We start from the raw sequence: 23,650 nt of genomic DNA on the forward strand, positions 1-23,650 counted from the left end.
TTCCTAATTTGATGCTCACGAGAAAACTAACACCCTGTATTGTCCCCTTCGCCTAATTAGCAGACAAAAGGCCATTCATCATGCTTTGACAGGTGGTGTGTGTGGAGGTCGAGGTAATCCATCACTCTCCCTGCTCCTCGGTGGGGACTTCCACTGCCGCAGTGGCTTGGCAGTCACAGGGCAGTGGTGTGGTGCCGGGGGCAGGGGGCTTCTGGTGCCCTGCGCTGCTGGAGACCTGCTTAGGCCGGCACGGAGATGTGGGCAAGGCTCAGGGCTCCTTGGCCAGCCCCCCTCGTTCATGGATGTCCCCACACCATGTGGCCAGTACCCATTGCTTTTTAGCTTTTTCTTTTCAACCTTGCATAACGCATACTGCTAATTTCAGTATATTTTCCCAGACTGTGTTGCCTGACCATTGTCTATATAACCATGAAATGAAACCTAACCTTCAGGGTAGTATTTACCATTTCCATTAGTAATGACCATTAATCCATAGGCTTGCGGTTGAGCACTTTTAATCATCAGAGGAAACATAACTTTTTGTTGCAACAGACAGCAACCCATGAAAATAAAAGCTCAGCTGTAGCCACTGGAGAAGCAAAACAAGGCCCTCTGTCCAGAGCCAAGGGAAGCCAGCCTCTGCCAGCGTGCTGCATCAGAGAGATGGCTCGTGGCTACATGCACAGTGAGGTGCTGTGCTAACTGCAAAAAGGCAGTGAAAAATTAATCAGATTAGATGAATCTGTTATTTTTAATAAAGGAATAAAAAACATATAGTTGTTCATTAAATTCATACCTGGAAGTGACCATTAGGAAAATCTGATGTGATCTCCTGCACTTCATCTACTGATTTCTTCATAGCACGTGGCCGTTCGTTCCCACCTCTGTGCGGCCCCCACACAGCCGCCCTCCGGTCGGAGGGTCCTCACGCGCACAGCACCAGGCTCCACGTGGGTTCTTCGGGCTCGATGGTTGCTTTGGGCCACAAGCATCGTCTCGTTCCCCCTCTGTCCCCACACCGATGCTGTCCGTGCCCACGCCTCGAGGCCGTGGGTGCCGGCGGGCAGCTGCTGAGAGCCCTGCAGCTCCGTGCCCTGTGCCCCCAGGCCTCTCCCCGCGGGCTGAGCGGCCCGGCCGGGCCCTCCGGGTGGTGCCGCTGGCTGAGGAGGGCACGTCCCCGTGGCAGCTGGCTGGAAATACGCCGGAGTGAGCCCTGATCCTGGTTACATTTTGAAATCACTCAACTGTTTTTCATCCCTTTAATTTTTGTGGCATTAGTGCATATTGCGTAATTTTCCAAATGCCTGGGGCAGTAAATCAAATTATTTGAGGAAACCTGTTTTGTGACAGTTACCTTTCATCAGGAAAGTTATCATCTCTCACGGCAATTGTCTTTAAGACATGTTTCATGAAGTCACTCTGCTTGGCATTAACTACACTACAGGACTGAAGAATTCCTTAGTGATCACATCTCACATCAAGTTTTCTGTTACATTTTCTGGGCCTGGCAACTGGTCATTGGTCATAAGAATTTTTATATTTACCTTTTTTAGGCATAGGCACTAATATTATTTCTCCTCCTTAGGAACCCACCCATGTTTCTCGGATTTGTTTGAAATTATTATTTTGTGTCTCAGAGTATTCGAGTAAGTTAATTTAATTCTCCTATGTACAAACTATCCAATCATGCCAATGCAATGGATTTTAAGCAATGTCATCCCTAAATAGGGATATTTTTTTTTTTGTCACTGAGATGTGTACATAATTTCTTCCCTGTGTTCTTAACTTTATCAATCTTCAACATCTTTAGCTCTCTCTCTGTCTTCTCCACTTCCTAGCTACCTGTTCACAGTCACTGCTTTCAGTACCTACACTGCTATTTTTGTTGCCTACCAGGGCAGCATTTGAAGCCCTTTCCACCTCATTTCTCGTGGCTGCAAGGCATGCAGTGCTGAGTGCCAGCCCTGTCCTGCTCCCTGCTGCCGTGCTCTTTTCCTAAACCTTTCCTGGGTTCAGAAAGAGAGAAGTTGTGTTTCTGTTCAGTGTGATTGCTAAATCTTTCTTGTTACTTTCCAAGAGTACAGCACTGTCACCTATGCAAGTGAAGACCTTTTCCTTCGGACGTGTCTGGAAGCCTCACTTCCCCATGTTCAGCTGCCCCGCACTCAACCCTCCCGTCACACCTCTTCCCTGAAGGGAACGGGACGTGACAGCACTGCAATACACCTTGTGCTCAACACATCTTGACAGAAAGGTGATTAAGCATATCTGTAGATAATATCTCAGAAAACAAACAAACAACTCAGAAGAAAGAAAAAAATGTTCTCTAGAAAACAGTATGAATTTTTCATTAAAAGCTGCACTCAGGCTGCCTGTTGAGCACTACAAAGTTATTCAGGCTGGAAAATGTCCAGTTGCTGCCTGTAGATCTCTCCGCTTCCTTTGACATCTTCACGTTAAAATCCTCTTTGTTTCCTCCCAGCAGTTTTCCTCAGCATCACCTCTCCAGGCACGCTCTGAGCCCGACGTCCAGGAGCTGCCCGTCTGCCCTGGGCAGAGCAGAGTGCGCCACGCGTGCACCAGGTCAGCCTGGCAGGAAAGAGCAGTGTGCCACCTGGGGAAGCAACTTTTGTTCTCCAGGATTCAGCCCCCTTTTTGAGGGTCCGTATGTGAAACCGGAGCTGCTTCACATTGTTAATATTCCCCTGGGGCTGCTCTCCCTCGTAGGATCACTGCACCGTCCTCAGTGCGGACAGAGCTGCATGGAAAGCTTTAAAAACCTGGCCCAGAATTACCACATTTGAACTCGACACCTCAGCCAGTGCTCTCAGATCATGCGCACTTAAGAGCTTTTGTAGATCTTTGCATGTGATTACCTCATGCTATCAACTCATTCCTCCTTTTTTTGTCTTTTTTTCTTTTTTCTTTTTTTCTCTTTTTTCCTTTTTTTTTTTTTTCCTTTTTTTTTTTTTTTCCAATTCATAAAGCAGATTTCCAGTAGCACCAAAAGACTGTTGGTCTTGCTCTGGTGGGGCTGAAAGGAAAACTGCCCTGCCCTGGCATGCCCAGGAGTCCACAGTCTGCCAACACTGCCCACACTGCAAGTGTAACTATGCTTCAGGTTCTGCATTCACATAATCAGGAAATTCAGAAATTCCCGTGGCTGTTTTGACTAGATTTCCTCTGTGTCAGTTGATACGCGGGGAAGCATTTGCCTACTTACTACACACATGCTCTGTGACTAAACTGTGCTCACAGCAGATTGAAATATTAGCAACAGTATCATGCAAATGCTCTTTATCTTTTGCTGTGCATTCAGAATTTCTTAAATTATTCATTAAAGTCTATAAAGAAAAAGTGACTTTATGTAGAAAATATGTGAAGGGGGCAGTTTCAGAGAGAGCTGATGAGACAGGTGTCTAAATGAACTTCTCCTGATTCCTTTTGGCCTAGAGATAGCAAACGAGTTCAGCTGTGAATCTCAAAGCCACACGCAGAGGGTACAGGCTGAGATGGATCAAAAGCCAGCGCAAATCTTGTCACAAGCCCCTGTGAAGTGAGACCAATGAGTTTTACACAGCTCTACTTAAGAGCTTTTATGTGTGTAAAATCTCAGCCATAACATGGCATTGATGTCTTTTTCTTCTTCATTTCATTTTCATGGTTCTCTTTGAAAAATATACATTGAATTTCAAGTAAAAGCATACATGAGCAAAGGTAAACTACGAAGCAGGAGGGCAGAGGTCACACCCACAAGTAGTGTGCCGGTGTTTGACTTGAGCCAGCAGAGGACCTGAAGAAGTAGAAGCAGCCTGCATGGTCCCTGCCTGCCCCAGTGCCCACTGCCAGCGCGTGCGGCGAGGCTCAGCAGGCAGCTGTCTGCCCCGCGGCCAGGCTTGAGCACAGCATCCTTGGAAACACCACAGATAAAAGAAGCATGGAGAAAATTATCATTCCCCCATGCCTCGATGTTAATCCTGGAGTACAGAAGCTTCAAATGAAAGATCCTCCTCCAGACGTAAGGCACAAAGCTATGGCAGCTCCGCAGCTGATGAAGAGAAGCTGAAGCTGGCGTAAATAGCCCCCTTTAAGGAGCAACTATCTCAGCATTTTTTTTTCTCGTATCAGTTTAATCTATTTCTTATTCTACACGGAACACCTGAAAACAATGACAATAGCCTCCTGATGGCTAAGAAGCTCTACTGGAGGAGCACTCAGCTTTGGCAGCAGCGAGAATCACGCCGTGCTGCCAGTCCCAGCACTGAAGACCACTGTAGTCCACTGCAGCCCAGCTGCCCTTTTATTATCCATCATCCACATTTTAGCTCTGGATGGTGAAAAGGCAGCTGAAGTGGTATTTTAATTGAGAAGATCTTGATTAGCCACTGCACCAGTAATGAACGTGAATTTCTGTGTTGCCAAAATGTTGTATCTGACAGTGTAGACTATATGGCTCTGTATTATGCCATCAGCAGCAGACGAGGTGCTGGTTTATTCAAGGTTTTAATGTCACTATTAATTTAATCCAACCTAATAGATTAATTCCCCCAAATAGCTTTTGGTTATGATTGTTGTTACATGCAAGGTGCTCTATTTCACTTGTACTGAAACAAAGATAAAACAGCGATGAAGCTGCAGTTACCAAACACGTGGCTGTATCACACCTACACCCGTCAGCCATGGGGGGGCAGGGGGAGGACCCCGCTCAGAGCAAAAGGACAGACCCTGCAGGTCTCGGGGCCCACAGCAGCACCAGAAGCTATCAGACACTTTGGCCAAAAGTCACGAGTGCTGCTCAGAGCAAGGCTTCAGGCTTGTCCTCTTCCAGTTATACCTCCCCCTCCAAAAGCTAGTGACAGATTGCTAAGGTTTGGGGTTTATCTCCTCTAAATGTAGTGTTATAAACTGAAAGATAACAGGAAGATAAAGGCAAAAGCAGGTTTTCAGAAGCTTTCATGCAGGCTTTGCAAAGGGAGAAGGCACCACATGTAAAACGCATTTCCTACTGTCCGTATTCCTCTTCTCCTCCTGGGTGTGCTCCCACCAGGGCCCCGTCAGGTCCTGCTGATGCTGATCTTCATCCCGCCCGAGGCCAGGAGCACCCTGGGTGCTCCAGAGGACCGCAGAGCCCCGGAGCCATGTCAGCTCAGCAGCGAGTGCAGTGACCCAGGCGGCGGCACGGACATCTCTGCGCTAGTGGGAAGGCGCTCGATGGACCCGCGGCCAGGACACTCGGGACTGGCGGCACCGAGCTGCAAAGGGGGCCAGACACCAGCCGGGGCGCTGAGAGGGACAGAGGGGCCGCAGAAGGGGCCCGAGGGCAGCGGCACCTCTGGCTCCGGGCCTGCTCCCCCAGGGACAGGCAGGGGCTTTAACCCCACCACAGCCACAGAACCTGTGTTGAACTTCAGCACGGCTCTGCTGGCATACAGCAAATAAATATTCGGGTATGTTTGTGCCATATGGATTAACCAGTGGTGTTTGGGTTTGGCGTTAAAGTCAAATGACATACTCTGCATTCCCTCAGCAACTGAGAAGCAGGCAGAGAAACTCCTTTTAAATTTAACAAGTTTAAATGTGTTGACGTACATCAAATCCAAATCTGGGGTAGGTTTAAGTGACACATGTCATCTGACGGGAGGGTTCCTGTGTTTGCCAGTGTGAACACAAAAAGGCTCAGTCTGTCTGGGGAGAAACAAAAATAAGGTCTGCTACAACAAAATTTGCTTGCAGATAATTAATCACATTTGTAAATAAGTAAGGCCATATTTGCATCCCTTTTGTTTCTTCTTCTTGTGATCTACAGGTCAACTCTTGCTGTGAAAATATTAACAGTAAGCAGATTTCCAAATCACAGGCCCAAGAATTCACTGGAGATACATTTCCAGTTCTCAGACAGACGTGTTTATCCTAGAAGGGCTCACAAGCCCATGCAGCGAGGTTCCCGTTGAGCAAAGCGGGGGACAGAGATTCACCCATGAAGGTCAAGCTGCAGAACCAGAGCCATAAATAACTGCAGCAAGCTGCTTTCTGCTCCAAAGAAGGAGCTAAACTCTTTGAATAAATAACTGTGAGCTCAATGAAACCTTAATCTCTACCTAAATGATAGTCTGTATTTTTCCAGCCAGGACATTATATTTTCCTAGCAATGCTTACCTGGCTTACTGTACCCAGAGCACCATAGCTACAAGTATTGCCAAAGAACTGGGCAGCTGATCTGCAAGAAACGCATGCACCACCAGCAGAGTCTCAGGAGTAATGTGTCTGGGATCCTGAGCACCCATTCAGTGTCAGCAGCTTGAGACTGATACCGTAGCTGAAGTGTGTCTGGATCTAGTCATAAAATGTGTCCAGGCATGTGAGCAATCCTAAGCAAAACCGAGTGCATAAAGCAAATTCTGAATCAGAGAGACATGGGATTCTGCATCTTCTCTACAAAGTTTCTTTACATCAAGGATATAACCTCTTCTTCAGCTATAGAGCCTGAGCTCAAAAGACAAGATAGATTTTCCAACAGTATTATTCTATATAGCTTTTTGTAAAAAATGTTAAGTCTCTTCAAGGCTCCTAAATATGCTGCGATTATTAGAAAGAGGAAAGAATTGCAGAACAGGTAAGAACAATTAGATCCAGTCATCTCATACATGACAATGGCATTTTTTCTCTCGCTTACAAAATATCCAGTCAACACTGGGCTTCAAATGCTCAGGAAAGCCTGGATGCAGACACACAAATACACCCAGTTAACCTTGTTCCCAGCACATCTAATTGAGTTTCAAGAGGGAGCAGTAAACTGCCTCTGTGCACAAATGAGGGACAAAGAGAAATAAACATCAAGAGAAGCTGTAGGGATCAAGCATCAGTTATTTGATCGTGCTATACAGAAGATCACAGTCTGTTTATTGCCCATATTAATGTAGATAATTGCATGTATGGATATATGCAAGTTGATACATGCATAGTTTTTAAAATTCATAACACTGCAACATTTTTTATAAACCTGTTGAGAGTACACTGAAGTTTCATTCTCTCCTTAATTGTTTGGAAACAGATTTGATACTTATTACACATTTTTCTGCACTTCTAGTTGCGTAGAAGGCAATCTGCAGCAATGGGTTTTGCATATATTTCACTGCATTTTCTGACATGAATGTTTATGCAATTGATTAATGACATGAATTTTCTTATGTGCGATGCTTTTACGAGCATTTGCACATGGCTGCCTAATTCTCTCATTTGTAAAGCTGCTGCAAGCAGCAGACAGGAGCTGCTGAGACAGGCGGCTGTGGGAGCCTGTGGAGTAGGAGAGCTGGTCCCAAGAAGCTCTCCAGAGCAAGACCCTCATCCAGCCTCAGAGAAACAAGGTCCTGCCACAGACTTGGAGACACTGAAGCCATCCAAGCCACTGCATACGGATCCCAGGGTATTTTAGGGCTGTGATGGACAAGCCACTGGCGTGTCTCTCTGACCCACCACACTTCGCTCCATAGAGCCTTAGGGTCCAGGACTGCCTCCAGCAGACGTGGGATGAGTGTCTCCTCGCTTTGCTTCAGAGGCTCGTTCCATTGTCAAAGCTGCATCAAACATGATAGACATGGATGCAATTTTTGGCAGACCATGGGTAGCCAGCCATGGGGTCATACCAGGCCCTGCTGAGCTGGTTTGCCAGTTCGCTGTGGTAGCAGATAGCACTTAATAATTCTAGTATTCGCGTGTATTCAAACTGAAAGCAAATGGGAAATTTGAAAACAACCTGAATTTGACCTTGGAGTTCCAGAGATTCGCATTAAAATCCATGCCTCTGCCCTTCCTCCCCTGCTGGCCGTAGCTTCCGAGGCTCCTCAAAGCCCATAACTATAATTTAGCATGGCAGCAGATTTCTCAGCTCAGTTTTGTGTTGCTTGTCTTGTGGAAATATACTGGTGCTGAATTCAGTTCACAAGCCAAACTCTGAAAAGATCACTCCTGGGTTTCTTTCAGATCACCACTCATCTGAAGTAAATAATTCTAATGTGTCTTAGCCTAGTGTTCTATGTTAAACTCATTAGATCTCATCAATTTTTTAGTCTAAGAATGACCGGGAAGTTTAAAGTTATCGGAAATTTTCCTTCCTATGCTTCATGACTATCAGTCAGTAAGCGAGAAAGATGTTAAGGCATCCTGATTCATGCTGAGATTTAATTCCCCTCTTGCACTTTTCACAGGAAAGAAGTCTCGCACAGACATGAAAGGTCAACATAAGTCATAACCTACAGAAACTTAACTCTAGTTTCTAGAAAAATAGTGAAATAAACAAGTGAGCCAACTGTAAGTTCTCACAAGGAAACAAAGGAAAAATGAAAAGTCAACATTGATTTGTCAAGAGCATCTCATGTCAATTCAATCTAACAGTTTTCTGAGGCATGGTGGTGGACCTGGTGCTGAGGAATAGCTTTGCTTTTAGCACAGCTTTCTTGCTGTTTCACAGGGCATTCTCAAAACTGAGCAAGGCAAACACCACCCAGATGAAACCATTACACAGGAGATGGGAAAGATTTTAGAGACCCATCTTGGAGAACAATGGTTGTTATCCAAACAGAAGAATGGACAAGGTAGAGCTTTGCAGTGGTGCATCCTGCATCATTCAATGTTTTCATCTAAAACGTGTACTGGAGGCTACTGGGGAATTGCCCAAGCTATGTGGGAATCGCCAAGATGGTATGTTAGAAGCTATTAAAAGAGCTCAGGTCATCCACTCAAATTCCAGAAATTGCTGAAAATACCTTTCACTATGAACAAATTGTAACATGAAACAGTCTGGGAATAAACAAAACATTACAGCCTGAAAGGCACCTGCTTACCATATGCACTTGGAGTACTCTATCTATTTTTGGGTACTGCACATCAAATGATGACATCTAGGAGAGGAAGAATGTCTATTAAGATTGAACAAGGATGTTTAGCCAAAGGAGGAGAAGGAGAATATTAGTCTTGAAATACATACACAGCTTCTATAACAAAGGTGGAATACTCTGTTCAAACCACTGGAGACTGGAAAACAGCTCAAACAAATTTAAATGTAATCCTTATCCTACACATTAGGGAGGAAAACATAACGATGCTCTGCACCACAGAAATACTTGTTTGGGGAGTCTGTAAATATGCTAGATAAGCATATGCATAGGCAGGAGGACAGGCTTCGAGGTTTTGCAGTCATGTGGGGTCACAGACTTTGGTGATCCCAGAAGAAGCCAGTTTCCACAGCAATCTGCACTCAGGTGAGTCTGGAGGCCAGCGACTGCTGGGCCAGCCAGATCTTGCTTGAGGTCAGGCAAGCTGCTAACGTAGTCTCGAGTGCTTTGTGTACAGAAGAACCCTCTGCAGCTCAGTCACCGCAATTGTCACACCGCGGTGCAGAGCAAAGCGTGCACTGAGGGCAGTGTCCGTGCTGCTCAGCCCGGCGACGGGCTGCCGGGGCAGCTCCTATCTGGCCAGGGGCCACATCCAGACCCCAGCACCTGGCGCGTGCAGGGAGCAGCATGGTGGCAATGCTCCGCGCAGGGTCCTGGCCGAGGATGGGAATGCTCCAGGCCGTATGTGGGAGGACAACAGGGGAAGTGAAAAAGCTGCCTCAGGCAGTGCCCTGAGAGTATCTTATCAATATGCACATCCTGTTATAAATCTCTCCTAACGGCAGGAGTTGTTAAGCATGAAATTGTGTATGGTTTTGGAGAGGGCAGAGAGCATTGAGAATAAAAAGGGGAAGGTGGTGCTGGTGGAAGTGATCCAGAATTACCCATGCAGACGATATAAGGAAGTTAGGGGAAAATATTGGACTCACCAGCACACAGCAGGCAGAGAAACTGATTGCAAAATTATCCATGTGCCTCCGCACTTCATTCCCATTCCTTCAATGAATATGCTGTGCAACAGTTCACATCTAGATGAGGCACAGATATTTAATGAAACCTATAAACAGTCCTCAGGATGTTTGTTTTAAGTAATGAATAAATCATGAACAGAAGCTTAGCTTCTAGTCTCTTCACCCACTGTAAATTTATTTGAAAGTTACCATTAATATTCGGGTAACACCAGGAAACTTGTTCCTACTGTCCTGGAAAACAGGAAATGCACAGAGAACTTGGTGCTTTTGCTTGACAGGTTACATGAGAAGAAGTATTTCTGAAAAGCATCTCACCCCTCTACAGGTGGTTTTTTTATGGGAAACGTTAACCTCTGTGGAGGTGCCTACAGTTGATGAATCTTTACTGGAACACATGGAATGAGTCCCTGCAAGAAGGGGGAAAGAAGTCTCTTCTATCAAATTAAAGGGATTGGATTTAACTCTTTAAATTGATTGTATGCTTTAAAAGTTTTTGTTCCAGTAAGGGCATTGATCAGTAGGAGATTTGCATACTCTTCCTTCATTGTATGGGGCATTTATGCCACCAACAGCTATTTTAATTTTGATTAAGTAAAACAGGGGGAAAGGTTAAAGTCAACATTTGAGCCATGAACACTTTTCTTACACTGTTAAAAATATATACTTTTTTTTTTTCCTAGAGTGTAATTATATCTGTTTAATGCACACTTTGTTTTTCAATAGATTCAGCTAGCAATAGATATTGGCTTCACTAAAACATACTGTTACCTTTAATGGTTTGTCAGATTTTCAGCATCAACATGAGAAAGGAAATAATGGAACAGTTTCAGTCTGATTTTCAGATCCTTTTAAGTATTTCTCACTTAGAAGAGCTCTAATAAGAATGCCATTTTTTATTACCAGAACTGTGCTGTACATGTGGCTTAAATCACAGTCCTGTGTTTGGAAGTGGGAGAGAAGGCTTCCTAATGTCACAGAGAGAAAATTAGAGTCAATTTTTAGACATTTCTGATGGCTTTGTTTTTTTCTTCTTGAATTCCAGTAACTAAAGATGGCCTCCCATTCCTAATTACTTTTTGCAGTGTGCTAAGGTACAACATCTATCCAAGGCACTGTCAATTAAAAAATAATGCAAGAGTCTCACACACAGCAGTTTGGGGCGGTGCAGAGGCAATGACTGGCAGGGACTGAGGCAGCCGTGGTCCATCTCCCAGTTAAACACGCTGCAGGAACGTTGCAGGTCTCCCTCTAAGATTTTAATTTTAAAAACTTTCGGGGAGACACGGCTTTTTTTTTTTTTTAATCTTAGGGGAAAAAAAAAAAGAAAGAAAAAAAAGCCAAAACACTTTTTTTTTCTAGCAGTGGATTTGTTAGAGTTGGGATTTCTTTTTTAGGGCAAGATCCACGAAGAGTGAGATTAAAGTCAGACATCGAGTGCTTGGAATCAAAACTGTATAAGGGCATTTACCTTTTCTCGGAGGTTTTAGATGTGCATGCAGGAAGAACTACAAGTGCTTTTACTCTGCTGTAACACGCAATGAAGAAAGTGCAATCCAAGGCTCTGAATAGCAACGGGATGTGGCATCTCCGCACCCTGGGCGTCGGCAGCATGACTGCCATTGAAGACCAAAGAGAGCAGATCTTCTCATGCCCAGAGATCAAGCAGAAGCAGCTCACAAAAGGGTTCTGGGCATGTGTAGTGATGCTTACAGTTATAATAGTACTGGTGGCTAAATTTGATGTGGTAGTCAGGATCTCTTTTGCATGGAAATAGAATCTTATCTTCAGAAGAAGGGTTGCTGGGATGAGTCCTCGGGAGCACCCCAGGGATGAAACCACTAAAGCTTCTCACACAGTCACCGTGCTCTGGAGAAACCATTCTGAAAATCCTGATGCTGGGAATGGTTTCTTTGCTGTCTCCACAAGTTCCACCTAAATATGAGAAGGCACTTCTTTACAGTGACAGAGCACTGGAACAGGATGCCCAGAGAGGTTGTGGAGTCTCTGTCACTGGAGATATTCGAAACCCACCTGGATGCCATCCTGCGCAACGTGCTCTGGGTGACCCTGCTCAGCCGGGGGTCAGACTGAGGTCCCTTCCTTCAGAGGTCCCTTCCCACCTCAGCCAGTCTGTGATTCTGTGAAGTTCTCCAGCAGAGCGTATCCTGTATTAGCAAGGAAGAACAAGACCAGCAGAACCATTTTCCTTTACAATGACTTTACACAGGCTTTCTCAGGAGGGGTCTGGGAACCTTGGTACTATCAGGCACTTGGCGACTGGCACAGGCACCTCCGGGGACATTTTGCTTTGCTGCCTTCCCTCTCTCCTCACAGCACCCCTGCACGGCTCTGCAGTCCCAGAGAACACCTTCACAAGGAATTCAAGTTGTACTCCACAGGATGATTTACCCTAAAGTGAATTTCTGTATTTGCCCATCTCTAAAAAAAATCTTCCTTCACTTGTGAGACAATTCAAGAAACAGCCTACTCCAGCACTCAGATTTCACGTTAAACTTGGGAGAACTCAGTTTTGTTAGAGATTTCTTGACTTGCTGATGTTTACATTTTTGTGAAACCAAGATAACGCCCCAAGTTTGCAACAAGCTTGTGATAAACAAATAAGAACATAGTGCTGTTGTATGGCTGCACTTCAAAACAGAAGCTGAACTTCAAACCAATTCATATGGAAATGTCTACACAATAGGCAAGTTTGGATACTACAAATGCTTGTGCACTACGAAGGCCCAGCTCTGGGCAGAGTGGCTGTGTGACCAGACGGCGCGCACAACCAGGTCTGCAGCCCCGGCTACCCGGGCAGGGCCTGCATCCCTCAGGACGCAGCTTCAGCTTCAGCTGCTTTAAAGAACGTGCTGGTCACAGAGAAAAACCCTGCAAAGCTTTCCACTGGGCTCACCATTCTAAGTAGACGTTTCCTCTCTTCTTGACTATCGTCTCCAAAAATTTGCTACTTGTTTTGGTTGGGAAGCTTGTTGCAACTTGGACAGATCCACAAAGAGGTCTGGGACAGCTACAGAGGGCGCACTGAGAATGGGGATGTGGATATACAATGGTGGACGTACCCCAGGAGAAACCCTTAGGGAGAGTCAGCGTGGGCAGCCTTGTCCCACCCCCCAGAAACACACGCAAAGCCCGCACACGCAGTACTTAGCGGTGGCAGTCAGAGAAAGCACCGCGCGTGCAGCCCTTTTCCCCAGGTGCTGCCCAGGGTAAGGGCATTTCTCCTGGGGCAAGCAACTGCTGGCTCCTACACCAGGATGTACTAAAGGCTTGAAGGCACAATTGTGTCTGTTGCCAGCTTTCTCTGCCTACAAAGAAATACAATGAAGATTAACTATGCTAATAATTTGACAAGCTTATAGGGGTTTAGCAGCCTTAGGGGACTTTCCCTGCTCTCAGGCAAAGCTACCCTGGAGGGTATGAGCACAAGTTTGTAGGCTACTTCCCCGGTCTATCTTCAAGAGCTTTTAAAGACAACAATAAAATAAGCTAACAAATTTGAAATTTGGTTCAGTAATTGATCATTTTAAAACAATAGACTGCAAAGGACACGTTTTAACCTGGTACATTTTTTAAATTCCATTTGCTATTATAAATAATAGACCTCCTGCAATCTGTGAACACATGAAATTACAGACATACTTCTTAAAAGCTGAATACTTCATAATAGAAAATGCTTTAATGTCTATAAAGTCTAATTTTTATCATTCTTCATATGTTTTTTGTTTTGAACATGAATAGTTCGTAAGTGTGTATTAAGAACGCAAGGTATTTCACAGTATATTGTCACCTCCTCATCAATAACTGAGTGTCTTACTGAGCACGATTTTTTTTTGTCATGTAACTATGGTGATATGCAAGGTTTTCTTAGGATGGTCACAGTCTTCTTTATCTGTGTTGGCGTCCGTGTTAATAATAAATCTTTTTACTAATATAAGTAAAAAAAAATAAGTTGATAAACACTAGCAAAAGCTAAAGCTGACCAACAAACAGTTGCAGCACTTAACATTTTCCTTTATATATATTCATTTGTCTTTATATAGTATTTATGCGCAACACACTGCAGCCAAGATCAAAATCTGGAATAAAAAAAAATAACATATGAGTGCAGAGTAGAACAAGGCAAGAGTGGATTTGCAAAGCCATCTCTTGAACATGCATGTTTAAGGTGTTGTGGTTAAGCCACATAATTTAAAGTAAGGTTTTACATTAAACATTAAAAAGTGTTTTCCTGCTGCTCTCCTGTATAATGCAGTTTAGCTTTTTACAAGAACACAAATCTCAGGTAAGTGTTCTCTAACACATGCATCTCACAGCCCCGTGTGACTCACGCCTTGTGCAGCCTTTGTGGATTATACAGGCTGAATTGCTAAAAATGAGCTATCCCTCTGATGATACTGATCATCATCATAAACGATGAATACCCCAACTAGCTGTGTCATCTGAGAGAGTATCCAAAACACGTCACTTCTACTCACTTTATGTGGAAAAGTAAAACATCAACACATTCCCATAAAATGATTTCCTGAATATAGGTGCGATTCAGTTTATCTTTATTATCAGAAGGATCAGGGTAAAGAAGTTATTTCAACAGCCTGAGCCACTTTATTGAACACGTCTATCATGGCCAAGAGCATACTCCAAGGACCTTGGCACCCATCCGCCTGTAACTGATTCTCACAGGCAGAAAGACAGAGCTCCCGGTTGCTCAGACACCCAGGTGGTTAAACAGAGACAGTTAATGAGCAATCAGCAAAATAAAAAGCAATAATGAAACTGCTTCAAGGGCTTTGTAATGCAATGACTACTAACATGTAATATCTATTTACTGAATACAAATACATGGTGCCTACAAGATGAATATCTCCGCCGATACCACATTAGCTTTTTGTTGTTGTTGCTTTCTCCTCTAAAATTCAACATCCCAGCTCTCCCTGCTGCCCAACACCTGTTTGAGGACTCAGCGGACTTTGTGCAGATGAAGGCACTCGTACTGTTTCAGAACACTACTCATCTAGGTGTATACAGGAATAGCAACTTACATACATATTAAAACAGCATTTTAGTCAAGCAGAAAGGTCAAGCTAGCCACTAAGTAAAAGTTTTGGTGCTATTTCCCCTCCTCCATTTACTATGTATCAGACAAATTCTTTTAAATCTTACCAATTTTTCTTTCTCTATAGTGCATTGCACCACCAAAAGCTCTTGACCAGCCCTTACTACCCCAGCAGCATCCACCACTGAGTTGGTGACAACTGCTAACCTCCAGCTGGGGCTGTCCCACCTCTGGGCCACCACTTCGGGGGAAGAGAACTGCTGCAGAAGACCCCTGCAGACCCCATCCGCTGAGGCTCCCTCAGCTGGAGGTAGCACAGACATAGGGGTTAACTCACCCCAGCTGGACCAGATTCACTCTGGAATTCGCTGCTGGAAATGAGGCAGCTGTGGTCCCTTCAGAGCAAGGTCAGTGGTGAGCAAAGCCTCTCCCCAGCAGTGTCCCGGGGCATGGGAGCTCCAGTAGTACCTCCGGGGCACATTTTTATAGTCCTGGGGCTGCTGTAGATGGGAAGACAGCAGCATGCGGTGGAACAGGGGCTTTTTGGCTAAAATGCAGCCAAAATGAGTGCAGGGTTAGATGAGGTGGCCAGGACTGGGGCTGCTCCAGGGAGTGAAACACTTGGCTTCCTTGAGGCTCTGTAGGGACTCGCAAACAGGGAAGAAAAGAAAGGCACATAATCACAGAAATAATTGCTGAGGAATATCAGAAGGTCTTTGTTTGTAGAGTGTTCTCTGAATCTCACAATAAAAGGAAATAAAAAGAACAGTAATTGGCCACTTGGGATGAGGTTAATGGTAAATACTCCTTTTTATATATATATATATGTATATAAAAGTCTGTACTTCAAGTAGATCACTTATCATAGTGTTTCCTCAATATAAGGACATTTCCCCACACCTCTGCACTTTTCTGCTTAATTTGCCAGTGACTTCTTAAATTATAGCATCTAAACAAACCAAAAAAGAACATTTTGCTGGTCTGAATTAAAAACAAATCTTCCTAGGTGGAGAATTGTTAGCATTTTTAACTGCTGTCTCTGGAGCTTCGCCTTCTGGGGTTTGGGATAGGGGGCACATTTGCCTTGGGTTTGTGTTTTACTTTTGGACTCGGTTGAACACAGAAGCACGTGCTTGGGAATGAAAAGTTCTCACAATACCTGTCTTCAAAGAATTATTCACTCTTTTATTAAAAGGGAGCTAGGGGAATTTAAGGGAACAAAATTTCTGGTGTTCTTTACCCTGGAGGATACGTGCACCTGTACTGGGTGGCCAAAAGCAAGCTGAGACAGGAAGGGGCAGCAGCGCCAGAGGCAGGGCTCGGCCCGCCTGGCGCGCCCATGAGCAGCGAGACGTGTTGGCTTCAGGCGTGCGGTGCCCAGGACAGCCACAGCCGCGGTGCTCGGGGACCTGTCCCGTTCTTGCTCTTGCTGCTGAAGTCACAGGGAGTGTTGTCTGAATGGAGAGAAGACGGTTCTGGTCTTACAGGCGACCGATCAATATGCTTCTCAGTGAATGGTTCAAGTTCTGACGGATATTTTAAAATATATTATCATGTACGTTTAAATGCTTTCCTGAGTTTTAATTAATTTTTTAAGCTAGCAAAGAGAATGAACTATTTCAGGCACCCAAAACAACACAGCTTACTTTGAAGCTGCTGCCGCTTTTGAAACGGTGAGATGATGATGCAGGAAAACAAGCCGTAACCCAAATTGCTATTGGCCACACTTGGAATTTCACTGTTGAGTACAGCACCTAAGTAAATTTATGTTGCTATACTTGGTTGTTTCAAGCAAAGCTTAGAAAAATTGCCAGTAGAGATCTATGCTCCTGCTTTCTCTTTTTGACATTCTGTCTGGAGTAACATATTCAACAACAAATGTGTATGAGAAATCCACACAGAAGAAATCAGCACAAGGCCATCTAATAAATGCTAGAACTGAAAAAAAAAAATAACAGTTGATTATACACTGGGAGAAATTTGCAGTACTCTATCAAATCTTCGATGCTCAGCATCAGGCAATATGTAAAATGCCATACATCAAACCTGTGTACAAAAACCTGTCCTAGCTGAAAGCCTATGGTCTATGCGATAAAGAAAAGCAGACCAGAAAACTGTTATCACCCTTTTTACATCTTAAAAAGTTATTTTTATTAGCACAGTATATTGTGTGGATAATTCACAGGAAACCATATAATCAATGACTTTCACCTCTTTTTACTTTATATGTTGTGCAGGGTCACTTCTCTTGAATGCAGTGATTATTTTGAAATTATTCTCTGAATTATTTGCTTCATTTATTCATTTTTCAAAGGAAAGTTAGTAGTAGCGCTTTGCCTGGGAGGTTGATGTTCAGAATTGGCAGATACAAAAATGACATTGTATCCTCCTGCTGTTTGACTGGAATGGAAATAGCTCTGCCAGCCAGATTTCTGGTGCAAATAGAGATTAAATATTAGATGTGTTGACAGTTCATCATTCTTCATCTAAAAAGATCCTATTCTATCTTCAGTAATAAACAAGATCTACCATCTACTTTTCAGATACGGGCATGTATATCGAGATTAACTTCAGTGAAGTCAAGGGAGCTTTGGACACGTGAGATCAGTGTAAGAGGCACCAGGTTTACACAATGAAGATCCGTGCAATGAAGAGCAAATCTGACAGAAGAGATGAAAAATAGTAAGTGCTCTGTTGTTGTTGTTACTAATTGCTGTAAACCTCAATACAGCACTCCTGTGATTAATATACCCATTTGCTTACTTCCTTTTTTTAGTGTTGATAATATATACATACATATGTTATGGCGGTGGTTTTCTTTTCTTTATTCATATTATGGGTGACCTATTTTAAAACTATTAACCTTTATGTGTCATATAAACTAAAATTGCTGTACAGGATCTTGGTTTGGTACTGGTCAAATAAGCCAAGAACATACTTCCAATTTTAAAAGGCATGGTCTGTTATTGTCTATTTGTCCTGTTAAAGGAAAAACAGCAACAGCTCCTCGGTGCTTTAGCCATCTCTGCTAAAATAAATAAATAAATAAATAAATAAATAATATTAAAAAGCCCCTCATAACATATTTACTTCAATGCTTTATCATCAAGACATCATTATGCAGGAAAATGCCAAAAATAATCACTGCCTGTTGCTGTTGCAGTGTTAAAAGGGACACTAAAATTACACTGTGCTCCCACTCCATTTTCAGATCAGATTTGCACGGGTTCTTGAGCCATGTGCTTTTAAGGTTTGTTTCTTCATGCCAGCACTCCTACTTACAGCTATTGACATTTATTTCCCTATTTTTGTCTGAATAAATTCAATTTATTGGAAAAAGCTACACTATCAAATCAATAAGACATATGGTACCCATCTAAATACATATGAAGTTGTACATATAGTAATTCCTCTAGGATTTTAGAGCTGCATCTTTTGAAATAGTAGCTGCTAAGAAGGCGTAGTAGTCAGAGTGCTGTAAAAAAAAAAAAAAAAAAAGGCAGGAAACTGGGATACATCAGATACTTCATCCCAAATTGTCAGTGGTCAGTCGTGTCTGCTGACATTTATGGATTATGCTTTCCTCCCTTGACGCCAGCAGGCTTTCCTAGGTTTGAAAAGCCCTTTCTGGAAGGCAGACCACGCTTCTGCTCCCCAGCCGTGTGTCTGCTGCCACGGCCCCAGAGCTGGGTGCTGGGCACTGGGGCGGGCAGGGCCCTGGGGGTCCCACGCGGGTTCTTGCTTGCATCGGGACCCTCCAAGAGCTAGGCCATGCATGATGAGCCACCCAGCCAGCATGAGCACAGGAGCTTTGCCCCTGTTTTCCTCAGCTGGTTTGAAAGCTTTGCTCCTCAGCTGTTGGGCAGAAGAGCACAAAGCAGTGCTCGTGTTTGCAGCAGGCAGAAGAGAGAAGGCACAGGGAGGAAACAAGCAGCTACAGGTTCAGAAAGCAACAAGACCTTTCATCTGAGAGGCAATCCTGTGTACCTCCTATACACAAATCCAGAATGATACAAAGAGGACAAGTACTACAGTATAAATATGCATGTGTTGCACCCTGAATAGAGTATCATATGTTTCCTGTCATCATAATAAAATCTATTTATAAATTCAGATTTCTTTGGAAAAAAGAAACAAGGCTTAATTTGACAAACCCTTGAATAATTAGAAGCAGAAACAAGATCTCATGATTTGACACCTAGCATGAGGATACAGTCATAGCACAGCTCACGTGGGATGGGGTGCTTGAAGCCTGTGCCCTGGCACCTACCCAGAGTAGGGTCTGGAGAGCAGTGATGCACATCCCACTGGGCAGCCTGGTCCTGGGGTCCTCAGCAAAGAGCTGGGGTCAGCTCCAAAAGGAGGAAAAAGGTATTGCTGCTGAGTCAAAACAATGCTTAAAGATACCACCAGGAAAGGACAAAAAATGGCTGCAGAGACAGCAATGTGCAATTGAGTGCAAATGTGCAAATGTCAGTGCTGCCTTCATCCTTACTCTGTGATGTTCAGACCCTGGGAGAACTGCACCAGTTGCCACTTGTAATTCAACTGCAAAGAACTATTTTTTTCTAGCAGCACTGAAAACACAGCCTTGCCTCCAAGATATATTGCCCCTTTGTCAAGAAAATAAAACCGTACCTTCATATTTCTGGATTGCAAAGGGTAAGACGAGACTCTGTATCATTAACTGGGCAGGTAAATATGACTTCAAACATATAAATACCTGATGTTTTATTCTGTACCCAGCAGGGCAACAAAAAAATGAACACCAGGCCCCAGAGCAGGACATCCCCTGGAAGCGGCTGCCACCTGTCCTTGCACCCTTTTTCACCTGGCTCGGCGCAGGAGGAGAGCAATGCATGGTGTGGGCCCGGCTGGGCACTGGCCACAGTCAGAGGAATCAAAGTGCTCTTGTTCCAGGACATCTTACCCAGCGCTCCAAATTGTGCTGCCGGATGCATGAAAGAAATACTCTATTGCTCCAATTTATTTATACCATTTATACTACTTATTCTATTCTGTTCTGTTCTGTTCTATTATAATTTTATTTATATTATTTATATTTTTATACCATCATATAACCGATATTATTTACATTATTTGTATTGTTTACACCATTTGTATTATTTACATTATTACATTATTCATTACATTTAGCTCAGTTTGGAGTCTTCCTGACTTTCATCAGCCCTTATATACTATATATATATATATATAAAAATATATATCAGTTGTTTTCATCTCCTTGTACTTTGGCAATTGAGGTTCAATAGGTCAAGATCTCTTCTTACTTCCTCTCTTGATTCATATGCATATATTTTATATGTCTATAATTATATACATGTATATAGTAAAAGGACTTTTTTTTTCTTTTTTTTTTGTTTGTTTGTGCTTGTGGAATCTATAGCCAGGCTGAATTACTCATTCTTTTAGTATTTATATATGCTTTGCAGGCAAATGGTGAATTTATCACCAGCAATCCAAAGAACCTGTGTATCTGTTGCTTTAATAAACTGCACTAGTCATTAAATCTAGCCATGATAGTTCTCATTGAATGCAACCAAACTCTTTAAGTGTGGCCATGGTAGTTCATGGAATGTGACTAGATTGAGGGTGTATTATGTTATATGTGAGTCTGTAATCGTGATAGTTCAGTGCCTTGAATGCTACCGGACATAAAACAGCTAATTGGGCATCACTCCCCATTACGTTAACCTTTAACACAACAGTGCTTATAAATTAAAGTGTCTTTAGATTTTAATGAACAATACAAAGGAAAACTCATTGTCCAAATGTTTGCAAGTAATATTCAGGATTTGAGCATGATACTTTTCTATTCCTGCCATACGGGGAAAAGGCACTTTAAGGCTACAGGAGGAAAAAATCAGAGCCATCTCTGTTGGTAAATGACACCAAAGGACTTTGGCAATTAAAGCTGGGCATGTGCGTAGCGTCTGCTCCCTCATGCTCAGAACTTATGAAATCTGTAGTTCTTCTGAAAACATTTCTTGAACCAAAAGTAGGTAAAGTTAACAAGACAAAAACTCTACAGCAAATTATTCACTCAGCTTTTCCACCTGATGATATGCTTCCCATTTAGCTGTCTAACAGTTATATACACTGAATGCCTGCACAGGAAAAAAAAAAAAAAAGAATCCTTTTGCTTGTTAGATAATCTTTGCATAAATACCCAAGTGTATAAAATCACTTCCTTTGTTAAATTGAAGTAAAAACAAGCTATTTACAACTGCACACCAGTAACTTCTTAACCATGTGTAACATGAGGGGGAAAAAGGTTTAGAAACCTACTCTGGAAACACTGTAGGACATGAATTCTGTATCACCCACAGATGTAATAGCGAAATGGTATAATAGTCAAGTTCGAATGTTTGGAAAGTAATGCCTAAAACATTGTATTTTATCTTCAATTAAAAAGCTGTTGAAATAAGATAGAACAGATATTTCTGACATTCACAGAATTAAAGATGTAATTAAGCTTAACTGACGTGATATCAATTACCTTATTTTTCATCAGAAAAAAAAATCATAGCATCAATTTATCACACAGAAGAATAAATTTCAGAAATGATGAGAGAATGTGTTTGGACACACAGGGTTATACATGAATCTGAGAGCCTGTTGTGCTGGAAGCAGACTGTTGGGTGGGAGCTGCACCAAGGGCATGGAGCACGGCACAAGGCAGAGCCCCACAAGCAGCCAAACCGAGCACAGCATATCGGCATTCACAGCAGAAAGGGTGAACTGTGGCCCCCCACTTCAGAAAATACTCTGACAAAAGATAGCAAGTTCCCATGTCAAAACCAGGAGGTAAAGATCAATAAATATTCAAATTAAATGAGATGTTAATCAAAGGCAGGAAGGCTTATGACATTTACCCAGGCAAACCTGGGAACTAGCGGCAGCAATCACTAACATCAGTGATTATCTTCAAGAGCTCATGGGCATCCCAGGGGATAGGTAAGAGAGAAAGAGTGCTTATCCTTAAAAAGAGGGACCAAGGGAATTAAAGCCCAGTCAATCCAGATTCAGTAACTACAAACACAGTGCAGCACAGCATCAGGCAGGTTATTTATTAACCACTGGAGGTAATAAATAGAACTGGCTGCAGTGATTTTCAGTTTCAGGGCTTGCCTGCTGGTGTCAGTCCAAAATGATAGTAAGCTTTGTCCAGAAGAAAAAGGAAGAGAAAGAATGGTATCATAAATATTGGCAACTACCTATTTGCTGCAGCCAGTCCACTTATTAGAGCTGACTGAAGAAGTTACTGCCACCAGATCTTTCCTTCATTTGTTTGGGACTTTCACAAGTTTTGCAGGTTTGGGTAATTTTTACAATCTTCTGTCATGTTCATCATGGCATGAATATATTTTATAAGTACATTTGGGATAATAGGCAATTCATAAGCATTTTGCACCTTGTACTCCAAAGAACATATGTAATTTCTTGCAAAATTTCCATGGCCATGCTTTCTGTCACCCATGCTTCTCCTAGCTCCCTGAGGACCCAAACAAGACAAAAGCCTCCTCTAGCGAAAGCTGAATTTGAGACCCTGATGCAGTTTTTAAAAGCTACAGAGCTATTGGATTTTGAAGTGTAAGCGACACTCCAGCCCTGGTGCTCCTGCCCCTCCTGCGGAGCCCAGCTCAGGATGCTCTGCTGACCAGCCACTGGCTTCTGGATAGAGCAGCCAAGCCGAGGCGGGTGCGTGCTGTGAGCTGCAGGGATGTCAGCCCATGCAGGGTGAGGGTGCTTGTGTGCAGCGGCACCTTCCACTCATCTTTACTCCAGGAAAAGACTACCACAGGGCAGCGATCTGTTGGACAGTAACATCAGATGCAAGGACCACGGGGTGACAGCAGGCTTTCAGCAACAGGAAGCTGTTTATATGAGACTGGAGGGCTTTAATGCTCTAAATGCATTTCCTTCACCTCATGAGAATTTTTCACTTCAAAATAGGGCTTTATCTAACCAGTGTCTGGAGGAGGCTGCAGAATCTGCGTAAACCAACCTCTGAGCTTTCCCATGCCATTGGTGGCCATTCTGTGTCCCATATTCAATGCATTTTGCTTTCTAGTAAGCTACCTAGATCATGCCATGCATATTGCATACTCAGGAAAAACATTCAGTTACTTTCTTTACCTTCAGAAAAAAAAATAATATTTTATCCCCATGCCTTCGTGTATAAAAAGATGTACATCTTCTTTGTGTTATGGTAAAGGAAGGAGCGAGCTGACTTTGGGTTTTGCTCTTTAAACACCAAAATTCATTTTCAGTTTTGTTATTTGCTTCTAAAAGCAATACTTCACCATGTCATGACCTCCCACGTCTGATAATGCTGCACTCAGAGCTGTGCTTGTTGCCAATCTTTAGATTTGGCAATCAAAATGAAATACCTTGGTATGGTATAGCCAAAATTATTAAAAAGTCATAACTGAAATTTTCTCGATTTGAAAATGACAGTGTGTCAGTAACTGACTGAAAGCCTAAACAGACTGTTAAAAGAACCCATTCTACATAATATAAAATTCCTCAAATAGCAGCTTGTATTTTCTCAAACCCAAATTTTTTGTCACGCCTCTCTCTAGTTCTGCTCGCTCTCTTCACTCTAGACTCCAGGAGAGGAAGGGTGATTTCATGTTTTCATAGTTAAGTTATTCAGTGAGAGCTTAAGATCTATGGCTGTCATGTAATTT

The 23,650-nt window shown here is 43.1% G+C and overlaps 2 long non-coding RNA genes across 4 annotated transcripts; one reads left to right on the top strand and one right to left on the bottom strand.

Moving 5' to 3' along the window:
- Positions 1-8,829: 8,829 nt before the first annotated feature.
- Positions 8,830-15,729, bottom strand: LOC310903259. 3 transcript variants are annotated; one of them, XR_014587397.1, is made up of 4 exons: positions 15,274-15,729; positions 11,894-12,027; positions 11,331-11,794; positions 8,830-9,919 (listed from the first exon to the last, which is right to left on the bottom strand). It is a non-coding gene; the product is annotated as an uncharacterized lncRNA (long non-coding RNA). The 3 variants fall into 3 exon arrangements; XR_014587398.1 differs by lacking the exon at positions 8,830-9,919 and having other exon boundaries at positions 9,966-11,794; XR_014587399.1 differs by lacking the exons at positions 8,830-9,919; positions 15,274-15,729 and adding an exon at positions 15,044-15,219 and having other exon boundaries at positions 9,966-11,794.
- LOC310903260 lies at positions 15,262-20,311 on the top strand. Its single transcript, XR_014587400.1, has 3 exons — positions 15,262-15,343; positions 17,480-17,618; positions 19,683-20,311. It is a non-coding gene; the product is annotated as an uncharacterized lncRNA (long non-coding RNA).
- The last annotated feature ends 3,339 nt before the right edge of the window (positions 20,312-23,650 follow it).

Source organism: Anser anser, assembly GCF_964211835.1.
Source record: "Anser anser genome assembly, chromosome: 8".
Classification (NCBI taxonomy): Eukaryota; Metazoa; Chordata; class Aves; order Anseriformes; family Anatidae; genus Anser; species Anser anser.